Genomic DNA, 18289 nt, shown 5'->3' with positions numbered 1-18289 from the left:
GGAATCCATTATTCTTATGCTGACAGTTCCCCCCCCCCAACCACCCCCCTGCAGAGGATGCCTGTTCATTCCTTTTACTTCTAATCTTGTGAAAGCCTATGTGTACATGGTTTGACATTGATGCTAACAGTCACCCACACCCCTCCTCCCGTCCCTCCACAGAAGTTGCTTCCTCATTCCTTTCGCTTCTGTCTTTGTAAGATAGATAACTCACGTACAAGAAAGTTAATTTTTCTTTGCAAATATAGTTTTTTATTTTTACGTCTCTGTAAACCCCCCCCCCCAATATCAGGGCTCTCTTACTTTGCTTTGATACTGCTTTTTAAAAAACGGCTGGGTAAAATGCCGAATTTTTGGGAACGCTTTAATTCTACCTCCACCCCACAGATGCAGCTTCCTAATTCCTTTCGCTTCTGTCCTTGTAAGATAGATAACTCACGTACAAGAAAGGTGGTTTTCTTTGCAAATATAGTATTTTATTTTTACGTCTCTGTAAAAAACCCCTCATATCGGGGGCTCTCTTTGCTTGTATACTGCTTTTAAATCGGCTGTGTAAAACGCGCCGATGAGAAGTTCCTCTGGCGAGTAATTATGACATCACAATTATTCATACCAAAAGGGATTGTGGGGCTGACGTGTTTGTCGTTACTACGTCCCCGTGTGAAAGGCCACGGGTGTCACAACTGGCAGGCGCGTATTTTGAAACCGTGCTACTGGGGATGAGGATTTCGGGGTCACTAGGGTTTGCCTCGCCATGACATTAAAGTACTTCATTTAAAAAGGAGTTCCGGGAGGGCTGGCGGATATGACGTTATAAACCCCCAAGGTAAGGGGGATTTGGGTAGGGGTGGGAGGGGGTGGTTGGGGCGGAGGGTTAGGGTTAGGGTGGGGTAGTGATGTCATAAATGGGGAGGGGTTACACTGTAAACAAAAACACGTCACAAAAGGGGTGGAATCATAACAAAATACGTCACACAAAGGGGGCATGGCAAAAAATATAAACAATAACAAAGGGGCGGGGCTTATAAGTAAAATTTTGGTATGTACAATATACTACTCAGGGATGCTGTCTCCACTGAGTCAGGAAAAAGGCAGATTCCCACTCTAATAAGGAACTCTACATGATGCAGTCTGAAGAGGAAATATGTTAATAAACTTTCACTGAATGATCACCTGCTGCTAATTGAAGAGGATTGGCAGATGTAAGGAAGACATAGTTGTTCCCCAAACTATTAGTGAAATTTACACTGCAGTGGCAGGATTGCTATGTAACATTATTAAGGGAAATGATTAGTAATTTTCACTTAACTCAAAGAAAAGACTGTCTCATGCTTCATAGCACCCGACCTCCAACTTCTAGAAAATCTTCAGAAAAATTTGGAACTCAGGCATATATAGAAAAAATGTACAAGGGAGGAAGTTTCTTAAAGTTGCATGCAAAGGAATGTATGTCCCATTCTTGTGTTTAGTCACAGATGTATGACTATTTCAGAAGTTAAATGTCTATCAAGCATCCAGGTCATGGTTGCCCCAAAGGTGCTTTTTCAAGAGTCAACTGGACTTTCTTGTTTTTCTTTGAAGACATTTTGCTTCTTCAGCTCTGACTGGATGATGGGGAATGGAAGGATTTATACCTTGCAGACAACTGGTCATTTGCATTCTTTTAGTGAGTCATTAAGGCTACTTGGAGATTTATTTCTGTTGTCAGGAACACCCGAATAGTGCAAATGGAGTCTTCTTGGATCCCATATCCCTCTCCCTCTGTTGAGAGAGGGCTGTTCAATTTTGATAGAGATGGCCTCTTTCAAACCAGTTATCCTCTCTGTCCAAAATGTGGACTTTCTTTGTCTTTTAAATGCAGATGGACTACTTAATCTAATCTTGATGGTTTTGTTCCCAAAGAGGCCATACGATAAATATGCAAACAAAAATATATGTAGCTTGCAAGGGTTCTTTGCTTTCCAAAGATTGGACACACAACAATGGAGCACATTCTTTATTAAATCACACAACTTCCACAACAACAACTATTGCTCTGAGTCAATTCCAGCTTTCTAGTTACTCTTTCCACAAAAACACGTCAGGGAAGGAGGGAGGAAGAAAGGAAAGGAAGTCAGATTTCTTATGCTGCTTACCAGCTTCCTACAGGGAAATGCAATGGGGAAATCATAGTCACTCCTGCTCTCACTGTTTTTTGCCCACCTGTTGTCATACTGCTTCTCTGTTTAGATAATTAAATATCTGTCAAATGATGACCCAGCAGGGGATGAGTTGTCCAGTCTTTTAATAATTGCCAATCTGCAAAAAAAAAAAAAAAAAAGAAGTAAGCATAGTCACAGGCATACTCAACCACACACACATAATCTATTCATATGATATTCTTCTTCCTTTCTACATATGCCTAGCAAAATTATTACAATTAAAGCTAATGATTTGCAGACAAAATCTTGAGAGAGAGGATAGGAAGCCTTAATCACCTTTCCCAATCAGACATGTTTTGCTTTTTATCCACCAAATCATACACAAAAAATATTGCAGAGTTTGATAATAGCAAAGGAGTAACTGCATTGAGACCAATATGAAAGAAGCTAGGAATTAACCTCTTCTGCCAGTGCTCCCAAAAACTACTGTTCACGGGCAAAATAGGATAATATGCAGCCATAATGAATAGCATTTTATATTTTTATTTATTTTAATACCACTTTTCTACTGAAAGGATTTATTCATAATTTTTTGTGAATATATCTATCTTCTTTTAAAGGCTTCTTTACAATCTAATTATGTACTTCCGTTCATCTCTCCTGCATCTACCACCATGATCTTGGATCCCTATGATTATGAGATTATAAACAACTATGAGACAGGAAGAAAAACTCCTTTTTCCATTTTAAAGATTGGTTTATTAAGTTTCTTCAGGCTAAACTAAACAATTCAACTTCCTTGTATGAGAATAACAACAGCTCCTAGTTACTTTGTTTAGTCTTCTGCCCCATTTCCAGGTATACAATACACTTTTAGAGATGTGGCAATCATATTCAAACATAATGATGCTTCTATATCATTTGGAATTTTTCTCAGGTATCAAATAATTATTGGAAATATAATACATGGCTAGTACATATTCATCAGTAGTAACCATACTCACATGTTGAAGTGCTAAACCTAATCCACACAACTACATTTTTGTATATCAAAGATGGGAAACTTGTTGCTCTTCAGATGCTACTAAAATCCTGAAAGCTCCAGACAATATGAGAATACTGAAAGCTACTAGGAAATGTACTAGATGAACACTGCTTTATCTTACAACCCTATTTTTTCTCTTCAATCAGGTAACTTTTTCTGTGTTATCAAACTGAAAATAATTCATCTATATACCTTCACATACTGTATGAAATGTTAAGAACATTAATTGGTTCCATGTTATTGTAAAAACAAAATTTGGCAAATAAAGATGTTCTGGATCAGAAAATATATCAAATCTCTATATTTTCCTGCATCTCACAATTCGAAATTATTTGCTAATTGTAGTGTGCAACCTTTTTTTAACTCTAGATGCTTTCTCCCAATTGCAATTGCTTATGGGGTGGCTTCAGTTGTTGGAGTAATAAAGCTTCATCAGCACTTTCCCTCCATGTGGTGCAGTGCATAGCATTGTTCTGTCAAATTGATTATGAATCATACATTCTCTGAAAATCATGGGAGCAAATTAGTTTACATCACACTGAATATTAGGAAGCACTACCTATCAGACTCTGCAAAATAACATTTTTGTGAAACTCTTTTGCTGGGAACAAATTATTGATCCTACTTCACCAATCATTTCATGCAGTAAGCCCTCCTCAAAATTGAAATTCCATTGATTATAGTCAATAATTATTTGACTCAACCTTATTTATAATGTTTCTTAAAATTTACTGTTTATACTTCCATGCTTTGTGCAAACAAAGAAATATACAATATCTCTAAAATTTAGCACAAATATTTTAACAGAGCTCTGCTTTAGATTAAAAGAGCCTCTCAGGCAATTTAAATTCACACACACATACAAAATTGATTGTGGGTGGCCATAATTCTGAAAATATTAATAAATCTGGTCAATTTAAATGGTATTTTACATCTTGGCAATGGTGCTGCAAGATACCATTTTAAAAAGCCTTACTAATCTACCTTATTTGAAGAACTGCTTCTGCTCAAAATGGATTATTAAAGCTTGAGTGGAGTAAATATTTCTGGACTTATTTTATCACCAACAGATCAGAAAAGAGGTGGGTTTATGCCTTGACCTAATAACAAGCGGTATAGAAAATAATAATAGAAGAGATGGATCAGAAGGAGGTCAGAAGATCAGCATGATTCCAAATCAAGTTATTGCAAATGAAGGAGCATTTTGAAGATGATACTCAGTTCAGCAACTGCTCAGTCACTCAGATGCATTTGAAGAAAGAAATTGGAGAAGATAGAGTAGAAAAAGACAGAGACAATACTGAAAATATTAATTGATCTGGTACAAAGAAAAATTGCATATAACCAAGCTGAAGTTCCAGCTATACATACATTGCCGCACATGAGTTGATTAAAACTGAATGCTTTGGGGTTTGCAAATCATACACTGAAGTATTAAATATTGTATTAAAAAAATGACTGCACCTGACTTTCAGCTTAGAAGCTGGGCCTAATTAGTACTTAAGTAGACTTTCATAGAATATTTGGGCTATAAATTAAATACTAAACAATAAAACAATAAAACAATAAAGAATAAAATTAGAATAAGACAACAGATGATCAGTTCTTAACTCCTAAGAACGTTACATGATGTTCTGTATGAAATCATCAAGAATTGAGCTGAACTTGAAAAATACTGTTTATGTGTACATGTTTTGTGTATATTATAATGTATAAAATAAAATTATAATATATACAGTGGACATTAAAAGTCTACACACCCCTCTTAAAATGTCATGTTTTTGAGAAATAAAAAAATCAGATCAAGGTAAAACAAATATTTTTAACCTGTAATGTAACCTATAAGCTGTACAATATTTTAGATAGAAAAAATAAAAATAATGAACGTACAATGATATGGCTACATAAATGTGCACTCTCTCTTATAAGTATGGATACGGCTGTGTTCAGAATTAATCAACCAACCAACCATATTCAAGCTGATATTAAATATTAGACAGTACATTAACGTGACTCTGATCAAGCCCACATAAAATTTACCATCTTTTTGGAGTATAAGACGCACCTTCCCCTACAAAAAGAGGATGAAAATTTGGGTGCCTCTTATACACTGAATGTAGCCCCGCCCATCCACAAGCCTCCACCCTTTGGCCTCTGCTTCCCAGCAATTTACCTCCTTGCAGCAAACAGAGAAAATGGGGCTTGCGGAGGCAGCAATAGGCTATGGCAATCCCTGCAGCCTGAAACAGCTGATCATTAAACTGAAATTGAAAGTGAAATTTGCTGTTTGCTGCTGGGAGGCAGAGGCCGATTTTTTCTTCTTCTAATCAGGCTAAACTGAAACAGGCTGTTTGCTGCAAGGAGGTAAGTCAATAACTATAAATGCCTATAGAATCTTCAAATTAGACTTATTTTTTAAAGACTATTATTGCATATAGTTTAACAAAATGAAGAAGCTTTTTAAAATAAATGCTTGATCTGAAGAGGCCCAGTTGCTATTGTACCTTCTTTTAAATAGCAGAGAATAATGTATACTTCTAGAAATCAATTTTAACAGCATCTGTACAAGTATAGTCTGAAATTTAACACCACAAACAGTGTATATTTCTGTAGTGTTTGCTGTTTGCTGCAAGGAGGCAAATTGTTGGGAGGCAGAGGCAGATTCCCCCCCCCTTGTTTTCCTTCCCAAAAGCTAGGTGTGTTTTATACTTCAGAGGATCTTATACTCAAAAAAATATGGTAGCTGTTCTAGCAGCCTTTGCTGACATTTAGTCAGGTGGCTCTTATAGCAAAAGCCATGGTCTGCAAAGAGCTTACAAAGCATCAAAGAAATCTCATTGTTGGAAAGTATCTGTCAGGAGAAGGACATTAAAAAAAAATCAGGCTTTGGGTATACCATGAAACACAATGAAGACAGTTATCAGCAAGTGGAGAAAATATGGCACAACAGTGACATTACCAAGAGCTGGCTGTCACTCCAGAATTTATGAGAAAAACAAGAATAAAACTGGTCTGAGAGGCTGACAAGAGACCTATAGCAACATTAAATGAACTGCAGAAATTGCATTACATGTGACAACAACATCCTGCATTCTACATATGTCAAGTGTGGACTGGATGGCAAGACAGAAGCCCTTTTTTACAAAGAAAAACATCCAGGCTACCTGTACAAAAATCAAGGTCAATATGTTTTTCTTCAGCATGAACTGGCACTTTAATCAAGATAAAGGGAATTATGAACAATTCTAAATATCAGTCAATTTTGGCACAAAACCTTCAGGCCTCTGCTAAAATGCTGAAGATGAAGAGGATTTTTATCTTTCACCAAAACATACCTCCAAATCAACAAAACAATGACTTCATCAGAAAAATATAAAAGTTTAGAAATGACACAATCAGAGCTCAGACATAAATCCAATTAAAATTTTGTGGAATGATCTGAAGAAGGCTATGTATGGGCTATGCACAGATGCTCCTTGCAATCTGACAGATTTAGAGTGATTTTGCAAGTAAGAGTGGGCAAAGATTCCCAAGGCAAGATGTGCCATGTCGATAGGCTCCTACCCCAAAAGACTGGATGCTATCATAAAATCAAAATCTGGACTTCCTGGGAGGAGCCTGCTGGTGGTGGCAGCAAAAAAATCAGCTGCCTCCGAATTCCTGGCTACGTACCTGTTTAGAGGATCTTCCATCTGACGTCTTATCAGGTTTTCTTATCCTTCAGGCAAGAAGGAAAGAAGAAATTGTTTTGCTGGCAAATGCTCTGCGATTTTTGCAGCTTTTGTGCTTGCAGGGAAAGGGGGGCTAGCCCAAGGCAGAACGGCTGTCCGTGCTGGGAATTTCAAACTGCCTTGTGCAGGACAAAGTAGGTCTCCCCCACTCAGTTCAAAGTTTTGTTTGATTTAATCTTATCACGAGCTGAATCCGTTTCCGTGGACAATAATTGTTTATCAACATTTTAGCTTCTTTTCTTTTTCTCCTCCAAAAAATTATTTACTTAGAGGCTTTCAAAATGGCGCCGAGCAGGCTGGTTTCTCCGGTAATAATGAACACTTTTTGTTAATTCTCACAAGAATTCAAAACAAAAGAGATTGCTTATCATATGTTTTGGTTTCACAATAGGCCAGCAGAAGCTTTTTAATTAGTTTCATTTCTACAAGAATTTTACTCCTTCATTAACTTTGCTTATCTGGAAGTTAAATGGTGATGAATCTGCTGAACGGTCTTGTTACAATGTTTACTCACTGAAAGTTTTGCCAAGCCTTAAACTTCAAAATAAAAGGGGAACTCAGCCTCTTTACTTAAAGCTGCATATTCAGGCAATAGAGTTTTATTAACTGCAGGCAGATAAATTTTGAAATGGCTTCAAAACCAAATATTAACTTGAAGTCGTAAATTTTTTTCTTATTACTATTCAAAATACCAGCTTCAATTTTGTAAAAGGCTTTCTTATCCAGCTGCGTTACAAGATGGCGATTTTATAGCTTCTGCGTTTGATATATGACACACTCAATCAGCTCTATTCTCCTGAAGACTTCTCCTTATTAACTGTTAAAAGTCTATAAATAGTATCCCATTTAAAACCGAGGGGAGCAGAGACTTTGTTTGTTTGCTTGTTTGTTTGTGCATTTTTTATAATGGCTCCCAAATCGAAGCAGTCTAAGCGTTTCCTTAATAATACATCTCAAGAAATTGTTACAAAATCGCTGCCCTTGCCTCCCACGCCCTCTACTGGAGATCTCTTAACGCAAGAATTTCTTTTTGAAACCCTTAAAGAGTTCAGACAGGAAATTAAACAACTTTTATCGGACTTATATGATAAACTGGATGCCAAGATTGCTCAAACAAGGGAAGATATGATCGGAGTTATGACTGTTATGACAGACTATGTTTCTGAAATGGAGGACAAATTGGAACTTTTGGGAAAAGCTAATTCTAATTTGACATCTAAAATTCAAACGTTACAACAGGAAGTTGAAAATGCTCAAAAACAACTCGTTATGATAAATTACAATAAGACTGCGTTTGCAATAAGAGTCAGAGGATTGCGTGAAAAAGAACAGGAGAATTTGAAACAGACCTTTTTTGAGGCTTTCAGACGTTCGGTGGGAAGTCCGGGATTTAACTTTGATTTGCAGATTCAAAAAATTTATCGCCAGAACTCGTGTGTAGCAAAACAACGACAGCTTCCGAGGGACATAATTATATATTTCACCACAAGAGAATCCAGAAATGCGATAATACAGAAGTTCTACAATAACAGGCTGCGAATCGATGGACAGGACTTGATTGTTTTTAAAGAAATACCATCTCAAATATTAAGAGCAAGGAGAGACTACACTTTCTTAACTGAAAAACTCAGAGATTCTCAGATACAATATAAATGGGAAGTGCCATCTGGTATCACAGTCACATTTGAGAACCAAAAATATCGTCTCAATTCTGTTTGCGAAGCCCGAGATTTTTACTACAAAACTCTGAAGGCGGGACTTCCTGATTCACCCGGACTTGGAGAAAGACAAGGAGAAGGAGAAGATAAGCAGCGGGACACGTGGCTACAAGGCGGAGGGTGTTGCTTTCCCCTTCCGGAAGGGCAGAAGAGTAAAAAATAAAGATCCAGCTATGCCTTTAAAATACTTCTTAAATTTTGAATCTGAATAAAATTTCAGGACTCCTGTCTGGTATAAAATGACAAAGCTGTATACCGATGAAGAGATATTGAGACTGAAAGAAGCGGTGCTGAATTTGGACATATATTGTATGGGACTTATATAAGACTTGTTTGAATCTTAATTTAAACTGCGCATGATCTATTCTTTGGGGCGAGGAGAGCGGAGATCGTAGTTTTCTTGGATTGTGGTTTGGGATGAATGGAGTCGGGTGGCGTGGGGTAGATGGAAGGGTAGTGAAAGTTCAATTAGATTACCTTGATCCAGAATGTAAGCTGATTTTTGTATAAATTGTTATTTGAATACAAGGTTAAGAAAGATTATCTGGAGAGCTACACGAGGGTGGAGTAAATATGAGAGGAGCAATGGATGAGGATAAAATATATATGTGGACACGGGTAAAGGCAGGATGGGAGGTATAAAATTTATATGCGGAAGCGGGTAAAGACATTGTTTAAGATTTTAAAAATAATGAGAAGCTGAGTTTAATCTTAGAGAGTTTATTGACTTCTCTTTCTTGGGGGGGGGTGTTTCCCCCCTTTTTTTCTTTTTATTATTCTTTTCTTTTTTGTTCTTAATTTTTATTTTTATTTTGTAACTTCTAATCTATTTGGTTTCAATATACTCCAGACTTTGCTTGATAAAGAACAATGCCGGGAATGGGATCTGGGAAGTCGGAAGGGGGTCAGGGAGGGGGGTTCAGGGGGTGGGTGGGGGGGAGGGTGGAAATATAGACTCAATTTTTAGAACAATGAATGCACTTGAATACTGTTGCTTTTTTTTCTTTTTTTTCTTTTCTTCTTTCTTCTCCTTTTATTTTTCTTTTGTTTTAGTACAAAACAAATAGACCAATGAATACTAGAAATACACCGAAGCGAGGTGTAGAGGGAAAGAAGAGGGGGGAATTAAGAGGGAGTGAGAAGGGAATGTAAGGAGGGTGAGATGGTGGCAAGGGGAGAAAGGAATGGCTGAGGGGGAGGGGAAGTAGAAGAGGGGATTGTTGGAAGGGAGAAATGAAAGTTGGAAGGGTAGAAGGAAGGGTGTATGTAGGATAGAAGTGTTATGAGTTGTTTATTGCTTCTTTTTTTTAACTGCACAGTATTTAAGTGATTGTATAAAGGAAAAGGAAAATGTAATAAAAGATTAATCTTGAATAAAATCAAAATCTGTTTTAACAAAGTATTAGTTTAAGTCTTGCACACTTACTGTTAGATCGGGTAATGGATAGGCACACAAAGGCTTCAGTAACAACAGCTCTTTATTGCAAGTAGTAAACATCTGGTGGAGCTGGGTCAGACAGCAGCCCCTTTTAAAGGGATCTGTCAGACCCCTTGACCAATGGGATTAAACCCGTTCCCGCCGGAACAGAGGACCTTGGTGGAAACCACTGTCAGTGGGGGGCAATATCTAACACCCCTCCCTTCTAGGATAGAACAATCCAACTGGTCACATAGTCACCCAGGTAGGCGGGCCTTTGGGTAGCTCTGCCTGATCTGCGCAATTCAGTAGGAGTGGTTTCCTTGAACAAGTCGGACGGCCCTGTTTGTTCCGCAGCCCCATTTGGTGGAAACTCCTGGAACTTTTCACAGGCTGCGGCTGGAGCTTCTGGAGTTGACTCACTCGGAGCTCGCTGTGGGCCTGCATCGAAATCAGATAAGCCTTCCGGTACTCTCGGGCTTGAGTTGGTCGTGGAAGGACTGCTATTTAGTTCTGTTTGGGTAGGGCCTTGGCTAATTTGTGCAGGAGTTACCACTGGTTGTCTAAGAGTGGAGTTGGAAATGCGGCTACGGAGTTGGTCAATATGCCTTCTCCAATTTCTACCATTCTTAAACTCTATCAGATATGACCGAGGGCCGGTAATGCCTATTACTGTGGCAGGAATCCACAGAGTTTCCCCAGCGTAGTTGTGGGTGTATACCGAATCTTCTATGCTAAAAGACTGAACCTTGCTTGTGGTGTCTGGGGGTGATGAGGCAGAATAATTGGGGTGTAACCGGTCTAAGTGTGACCTTAACCGGCGCCCCATGAGAAGCTCGGACGGGCTTCTCCCTGTAGTGGTACTGGGTGTGATGTGCTGGATTAGTAAGTAGTGATCAATCCATGTTTGCCAATCACCTGTAGGAGAAGGTGAAGGTAGATAGGCAGAAGGAAGGAAGAAGGAAGAAATAGGAAAGGAGGGAAGGAGGAAGGAACAGAAGCGAAGAGGAAGAGAGAAATGGAAAGAGCAGAAAGACAGAGAAGGTAGATAGGCAAAAGAAATGAAGCTGAAAGAATGGAAGAAGGAAGGAAGAGAAAAAAGGAGGAAGGGAGTGAGTGAGGAAAGAAGAGAGGATGGAAGGAGAAAGGAAGGAAGAGAGGGAAAGAGCAGAAGACAGATAAGGTGAAGGTAGACAAGCAAGAGGAATGAAGGAAGAAGTGAGAAGTCTCGAGGAGGGGGAAAACATTTAGTGACCAAAGTTACAATGGCATTGAAAAAAGTGACTGATGACTTTCACACTTAGCGACCGTTGCAGCATCCTCATGGTCACGTGATCAAAATTTTGTTTGGCAACAGATTCGTATCTATGCTGGTTTCAGTGTCCTGGGGTGACCTTTTGACAAAAAATAAAAATTTTAATCAAGCCCCCCCCCCGGTCAATGGTGTCCCCCCTCTTTACCAATCTGAAAATCTGGTCACCTTACATATAGTAGTTGTGGATTTCACTGCTTATAGATCTGGACTTGCTGTTGTTTTGTTTTGAATCTAGTTCTGAAACTATCACACACTCAGCCTTGATCCTTCTTGGGAGTTTTTCACCTAACTGAAGCATACCACAATTTCCTACTAAAAGATGTAATTGTTCTGTGCTATATAACTACTTATATGATATTTTGTTTAAAATTATAATAGAGTTTATTTTCCATGTTCGGTCAAATAGTTCATAGTATTATAAAGTGCTTTGACACTTGAGGCAATATTATGAATTTGTGAACAAGTTGCATACAGAGTCCTTGAAGCATAACAACTTAGTTAAAATTCCATGTTTTTATACAATGGAGTCTTCTCATATAATAGAAAATAATCAAATGCATTAATGTGCAGCATCTTAGAAGAACCAAATCCAACTTGCCATTTTTGCTTATGGTTCTATAATACATAGTTCAAAATGCAGGAATGCTTTGTCAGAAAGAATATAGTTCTGTAGGCATGCAAGTAACCATTCCTACTTTGAGCTCAGGGAAACCTTACAATGAAACATAATTAATTATATTAATATGAGCAAGAATGTAACAATTTAGTCTCTGGTTAATTTAATTCATGCTTTGTTCAACTATAAAACTTTACATTTAAATTGTAATATATAATCAATTTTGCATTAATAAATTGGTTCTATTAGACTACTTTGGTTATTTTTACTTAAATTTATCTCCCTGTTTTTCCTTTATTTCAGTTGCTCCATATGTGATTGGCACTTGGGGAGGTGGTCATGCATTTCACAATTAGAAAAAATTAGAAGTTCCCTTATCAAGGAACATAAAGTATAGCTGTTAATTCTGAAGTATTTTTATAGGGCATGTTTGTTATGATATACAAACATCTCAGGCAATCTGTACAGAAGAGTATTATTTATTTGTTTGTTTATTGTTTTTTAATCCCACCTTTATTATTTTTATAAATAACTCAAGGTTGTGAACATACAACTGGCATGGTGGCACAATGGTTAGAATGCAAGTTAATTTTGTAGACTTCCAGCCATTCGATTCTCACCAGCTCAAGGCGGACTGAGTCATGGTGGCACAGTAGTTAGAATCAGTGGTGGGTTGCCAATTTTTTACTACCAGCTCATGCCCGAACACAGTCCAGGTGGGTGCGTGGACCAACAAGGACCAAACAAGGACAAATAACATGAAGACATTTGAGTTTCTTACGATGTGGAAGCTGTTTGCATAAGGCAGAGAATATGATGCTATAAATGTGGACCAGTTGCCAAACCCTAAAATTTTGATCACATGATTGTGGGAATGCTGCAGTGGCTGCAACTTCAAGGAGCAGTCATATATCCATTTTTTCAGCACTTTGAAGGGCCATTGAACAGACTACCTGTATCAAGTCTTAAAATCCTGTAATACATTGGACTATCTTTAGCCCATCCTACCTCACTGGTAGGCCATAATACCTTTAGTTCTAGAGCAGTGTTTCTCAAGCTTAGCAAATTTAAGATGTGTGGATTTCAACTCCCAGAATTCTCCACCAATAGCAATAGCAATAGCAGTGGACTTATATACCGCTTCATAGGCCTTTCAGGCCTCTCTAAGCGGTTTACAGAGAGTCAGCATATTGCCCCCAACAATCTGGGTCCTCATTTTACCCACCTCGGAAGGATGGAAGGCTGAGTCAACCCTGAGCCGGTGAGATTTGAACCGCTGACCTGCTGATCTAGCAGTAGCCTGCAGTGCTGCATTTAACCACTGCGCCACCTTGGCTCTTTGGCACTGCGCCACCTTGGCTCTCCACCAGCATGGTGATTGGGGAATTCTGGGAGTTGAAATCCACACATCTTGCCAAGTTCCCACATTTGAGAAACACCGCTCTAAAGAAAGGCTTATAGCATTTAGCATAGTAGTAATCAATTTTTTAACTGATATTACAGCTTATTTTATATCAGGAATAAAGTTAGCCTAAACATGAATACACATAATACTTTCATCTTTCAGGTTCTCCAAGTAATCTACATTTCTCAATTTTTTATCTCTCTGTTACTACCACAAACATGTAAATTCCTAAAATATTACTTGATTTCAAAGCATCCCAATCTAAATACCGTGACCCGTCAAAACCGCGGTCCACAAAAGCTCGATCGACGAAAGCGCGCATTTGACGTCATCACAGCGCGACGAAAAAAATTAAAAATTGAAATAACAATAAAATTAAAGCAAGCCGATTCACATAAAGGTAAGGGTTAGGTTTAGGGTTAGGGTTAGGGTTAGGTTAAGGGTTAGGGTTAGGTTTAGAGCGTTAGGGTTACGTTAAATTTTACGTTAAAGGTTAGCGTTAGGTTAAGGGTTAGGTTTAGGGTTAGATTTAGGCTTAGGTTAAGGGTTAGGTTTAGGGTTAGGTTTAGGGTTAGGTTTGGGGGGGTTAGGGTAAGGTTTTCGCTTTATTTTTACATTTTTCCATCACAGCGTGATGTTTTCGTCGCGCTGTGATGACGTCAAATGCGCGCTTTCGTCGACCGCGATTTTGTCATCCACGGTTTTGTGGTGGAACCCTAAATACTTGCCTATTTGCAACAGAATTTGCAGAAGTTAATTACCTTAATATAATCTCTCCCCATCTGTTATTAATTAAGTTTCCAACATTGTGCTTTCTCAGATCCAAATACTTGTGCATCTTCCTGGATGACATTTGTAGAAGTAGTGAGTATTATCATCAAAGGATGATATTATAATTGCACCAGATAGTGCAGTAGAGATTTCTGTAAGATCCTCTGTTCCTTGAGGATGGGCTCTAGTCCAGATGAGTCTGAAAGTTTGGAAGACAAAACCTTCTGGTCCCAATGACCAACCCAGATTAGATTCTGCAATATTATCTGAACATATATTTGCCTTCATTTGGTAGAGATTTCTGCTAAAATTCAAGCTTTTCTTGAAATTGTATCATCTCACGTGGACATCAGCTCCTTAAACTGACATATGGGAGATAGCAATATATTCTATTACTTCTCTGCAATTTTTGTAGGTTAAGATTGACACTAAAAATAGATTTGAGTGTATGTCCTGATGGTTATTAGCTAATTTGGCATTGGACATTGCATTACTGAAATGTGGAAAATTGAAAATCTGAGTTATGATACATTGTGATCAGGAACTATATCACAATATAGGCCCAGGGCAGTAACTTACATTATGGATTAAATTTTGTCATGGCTTCTCTTACTTCTTTTCAACTCTCTGAATACACAACAGCAATTAAGTACTTACATATTTTTAAAAGCAAGAACCAATTGGGGGTTCATACATAGCATAATTATTTTGCTACCATAGAAAGGATCTGACAAATAGGAACCCAATAATGGTTGCTTTAGCTGCATAACAGACTAATACTGTTGTGATACTAATCATAGGCTAATATATGTCTTAGAAGTAAATAAAACATAATTTATTTTTCTTTATATCTGTTAAATTCTCAAGAATAAACATGCATATATTTGTGAGTAGATCTATCAGAGTGAGTTCACAGCAGAGCCTAACAGCTTCTTTATTTCTCCAATGCCCTCTAGTCATTCTGTTGTCATAAATTTGCAAGGTAACCTGATTAGTTTGCAGACTGTAGCTCTATTGGTCATAACTTAGGCTTTACCTGAGTGTTTTCTTTATGATTGTTCACATTTTTGGAAGGAAGACAAATGTTGTGTTCTAAGTCCTCACTCCAGCTACCATTTTGGTGGGAGACAAGCTCACAGCTGATTGGTCAGCCATCTGACAGCCGAGTATAAAAGGGAGGTGTCAGACAGAGAATCAGCTGTTGCCTGTCACTGAGCCGGTTGCATTGTTAGTATTTGTTAAAACAAACCTAGCCTTATTCTCTGTCTTGCCTCAGTTCTTGTGCACAACCCGCTTGTTCTCAGTACAGAATACTGGTGACAAAAGTGGGATCTGCCTAACTGAGGTGACAGATTAAGCTGGTCACTATTCAAGAGCTGAATGTCCAAAGCGAGAGCTCAGTCACTAATGACAAGACGTCAAGCAACCTTCCTGACATGAATGGCCACCCTCACATTTACGCCTTTTAACCTGGCCAGAGACCTGGGATCCTATGTGGAACACTTTGAATGTTTCCTAGTGTAGTCCAAATGACTACACGGAACTGTCCAGCGAGAGGAAGTGTCAGCCTCTGCTTCGCTGCTGTTTTTCGGCTGCCATTGAAACGGGGAGGGGAGGCATGGTATTTGGGAGGGGAATCATTATGTACTAGAGGATTGTTATTAGGAGCTGTCCTGATCATCTATCTACGCATGTGGAAGAAGGGAGTTTCCCGCCAAGGCCAACTGTCCAGCATTCCACCCTGATGATGCTTTTTGAAGATATCTCCCACTTGACGGTTGGGTGAATTATTATTGGACTATGAAATGGGGTGCCAAGGGGAGGGGATTGAATTATACATGATATCTATTGCTTTTGCGCCATTTTACTCAGACTCAGCTTTGCTTTGCTACTCATCGTTTGTAATTAGTAAAAGTACACTTAATTCTAAGCATGGAGTTGAGTGGTTTCTTTCTTGATTATTAAACGAAGGAGCACCTGACAGGAAGTGTGCCTATTTCCTGACAGTCTGTGGACCAGAGATGTTTGATATGGTGAGGGCCCTCCCCGCCCCTCTCTCTACCAACACTGTACCCTGGGAAACATTGATTGCAAAGTTAAAAAAACCACTACGCACCAGCTCCTTCCAAGATTGCCCACTGGCACGCATTTTACCAACATAACCAGGCCAAAGGTGAGTCAATTAATCACTATGTAGCCTCCCTCAGATCCATGGCACTTCACTGCAAGTTCAAAGACCTGGATGATGCCCTGCTGGACCACTTAGTGTGCGGTATAAGGGACCTTTGCATCCAGCTCCGTTTGCTGGCTGAGGTCACCTTTCAAACCACACTGGAGGAAGCTCCATGCAGACATTGGCCATGATCCAGAAGACCCAGATCCCACCTGCAGACACTAAATCCGCCTGTCCAACCCAAGCTACAGTTCACCAAGGTGACGCTGTCACAGACACGGAGTCGGAAGATGACGATGAGGTGAATCACCTTAAAGAGGCGAATAAAAAGAGCTGGCCCAGTGACAGAAACCTGCCAAAAGCGATGTGTATGGGTTGCAGTGGCAATCATACACAAGTGCTTTGTAACTTCAAAAATGCCAATTACCAGTGTTGCGGGAGAAAGGGTCACCTTGCCAGGGTATGCTGGGCAGTTCAGCCATTTTTGGACCAGCCATCAAAACCACTGTTTAGCAGATGACCTCCACCAAAAAATCCTAGAATGCGGGATGACTGCCACACCATTTTTCACGATCATCCTGGCCCAGAATCAATCATCCGTCAAACTAGTAATTCTCTCTCTCAAAAAAAAATTCACCTCATGGTCCAACTTGAAGGAAGATGGAGGTAAACACCGGGTCAGCCACATCCATCATATCCTGGAGCATTATTAAGTGACTAATTCCTCGACTATCCAAAGGACACTTGCAGAGCTGCCATCTGATACTATGGGACTACCAGGAAAACAATACCTCTGTTATTGGAAGCAGAAAGTTTAGAGTCAAGTTCAAGGGATTCAGTGGTTGCCTTCCCTTAATTGTGGTTGAAGGGTCCTTGCCAAGCCTCCTTGGCCTTGACTGGTTTGAGACCTTGGGGCTCAAGATAAATGGAATCAACTGTGCTATGGGCTCAGACTTAGAGATGTTGACCAAGGAATTTTCCATCATGTTTGACAGACAGCTGGCACCTACTAGGGCACTCCTGTTTCCTTCAACCTAGACGCCAAGATAGCCCCAATTTGTAGGAAGCCACGGTGAGCCCCTTTTGCATTAAAGCCTAAAGTGGATGCGGAACTGGATAAGCTCATCACCCAAGGCATCCTAGAACTGGTGGACCACATGAGATGGGAGACCTCCATTGTCATTCCCATCAAACAGGATGGCTCAATTTGCATCTGCGCAAATTAGAAGTGCACGCTGAACCACGCTCCACCATCCAATGCCTACCCAATGCCAGTGGTTAAGTACCTGTTACACTCCTTGGGAGAAGGCACACTCTTCACAGCGGAGGCGCAGACTATCATCACCCACAGAGGTGACTTCAAATGCTGCTGCCTGCAGTTTGGGGTAAGTATGGCCCCCAGGTTGTTCCAGAGTCTAATGGAACACTTACTGCAGGGGATCAGAGGCATCGTCCCTTTCTTAGATGATGTCCTCATCTTCGCGACCAGCCACTCCGAACTAATGACCAGGCTAAGAGCTGTGCTCCAGTGTTTCTAACAATACAGCCTCAAAGTAAGACAAGTGCCATATCGCAGTTCCCCAAGTGGAATTCCTGGGATATCTTATCGATACAGCTGAACTTCACCCAACTGCCACAAAGACAAAGGCAATAGAAGAGGCACCAATGCCTACCAATAAGACAGAGCTCCAAGCCTTCCTTGGACTGCTTAACTTTTATGCCATGTTTCTTCCCCACAAGACTTCTGTGGCTGAGCCCCTGCATTGGCTTCTAGACCAAAAGACACTTTTTGGGCCTGGGGGAAGAAAAAAGCTGGAGCCTTCAGAGGTGTCAAGCAGTTGCTGACCTCTAATGCCATTCTTGTTCAATACAGCAAGAGCCTTCCATTACTATTGGCCTGCGATGCTTTGCCATATGAGGTAGCACAGTGCTCAGCAACCGGTTACCCAACAACACA

The 18289-nt window shown here is 39.6% G+C and overlaps 1 long non-coding RNA gene across 3 annotated transcripts in view; it reads right to left on the bottom strand.

Moving 5' to 3' along the window:
• Window positions 1–18289, bottom strand: part of LOC106541896 (uncharacterized) — a 91482-nt gene that overhangs the window by 32114 nt on the left and 41079 nt on the right. For all 3 annotated transcript variants that reach the window (XR_015697766.1, XR_015697768.1, XR_015697765.1), the window contains one exon: window positions 2203–2298. This is a non-coding gene — a long non-coding RNA (uncharacterized LOC106541896). The remainder of the gene's footprint in view (window positions 1–2202; window positions 2299–18289) is intronic.

The sequence above is a fragment of the Thamnophis sirtalis genome, unplaced genomic scaffold, assembly GCF_051295495.1.
Source record: "Thamnophis sirtalis isolate CommonGarterSnake01/CBP01778 unplaced genomic scaffold, rThaSir2_p1.2 scaffold_9, whole genome shotgun sequence".
NCBI classification, from domain to species: Eukaryota; Metazoa; Chordata; class Lepidosauria; order Squamata; family Natricidae; genus Thamnophis; species Thamnophis sirtalis.
Note: the sequence above shows the minus strand (reverse complement) of the source record. Positions and strands in the feature narration are given on the sequence as shown.